This window comes from Heterocephalus glaber, unplaced genomic scaffold (genome assembly GCF_053883595.1).
Source record: "Heterocephalus glaber isolate CG9 unplaced genomic scaffold, H.glaber_assembly_v1.0 deba00000594, whole genome shotgun sequence".
NCBI classification, from domain to species: Eukaryota; Metazoa; Chordata; class Mammalia; order Rodentia; family Bathyergidae; genus Heterocephalus; species Heterocephalus glaber.
In genome coordinates, this window is record NW_028258151.1 from 30,883,674 (window position 1) to 30,884,913 (window position 1,240).

Consider the following 1,240-nt stretch of genomic DNA (forward strand, 5'->3'; position numbering starts at 1 on the left):
TGGAGGCACCTTCGTTTGTCAGGAAGCAGAGAAATTGGGAGAAAAATGTGCCCAAGAGCCTTCACTGCATTTCCTAGGGACAAAATGGGCAAGGCAGAGCAAGCAGGCTGGGTAAATTTAGGGTCAGCTACTTTGAATAGTTTTGGTGATTTATAGGAATGTACCCTGCTAGTCTGGTGTCACCCTGTGGTGATCTGGGACAGGAGGACTTTGTCCCTGGCTGCTAAAGCCTGATCAAAGGAGGTAGGTGGTGGTATGGATTTGGCACTGGTGATTTTGCTATCAAAGGTATGCTCTTAGGCAAGTTCTTTACTTTCTCTACAAGTTAGCTAACTCTAGGAGGAGTAATCCCTCCCTTTCCCTGTGTTCACAAAACCCAAGACGTCAATCATCATAAAATACAATAAGTAACCAACATGACTAATACATGCCTATCAGTCTGAAAGAAGGAAATGAGTACCACAACACCAAGAGGGTCACCAAAAATAGAGATGTGCATAGACAGCTATGAGTCAATCAAGAGATGCAGTCAACCCATAGGGGCTTAGCATGAAGGCAGTGGACCATGGAAATAAATACCCAGGCTGTCTAGTTCCCTCCTGCAGTTGGACTTAAAATGTCCCCCAAAGACCAGCTGACAGGCTTTGGGGAAGAGATGGGATCATGAGGGCATGAACTTTATCACTGATGCTTTCACAGCTGAATGGGCATTAGGAGGTGGAGCCTAGTTAAAGAGAGTGGGTCATGGAGGCATGACCTTGGGGACCATCCCCAAATCCCTTCCTCTTGGGCTTTCTCACCCTCTGGTGCTGCCAGCCATGAGATGAGCATCTTTGCTCCACCACCCTTCTGCCATGATGTCCTGCTTTGCCTTGGACCCAAAGTAATGGAGCCAGCTAAGCATGGATTTAACTCACTAGAACCATGAGCCAAAATAAACTTTTCCTCCTTTAAGCTATATTTCTCATGTATTTGGTCACAGTGACAAAAAGATGCCTAGCCATTGGCATGATCCAACTAGGAGCCAGAAGGTAAAGCAGGCCATTGCTATGGTCTGCCTGTCAGGGAAGAGAGCAGGATGGAGAAGTAAAGAGTGAGACAAGACAGGTGAATAAAAGACATTAGCACATATGAAAAGAACGCACTTCAGTCACACCAGGAGAGGCTGCAACTGCTTCTGCTTTAAGGAGAGCCTGCAATGGCTGGCTAAAGAAAACTAGGTTGAATGTGCCCTGGAGGT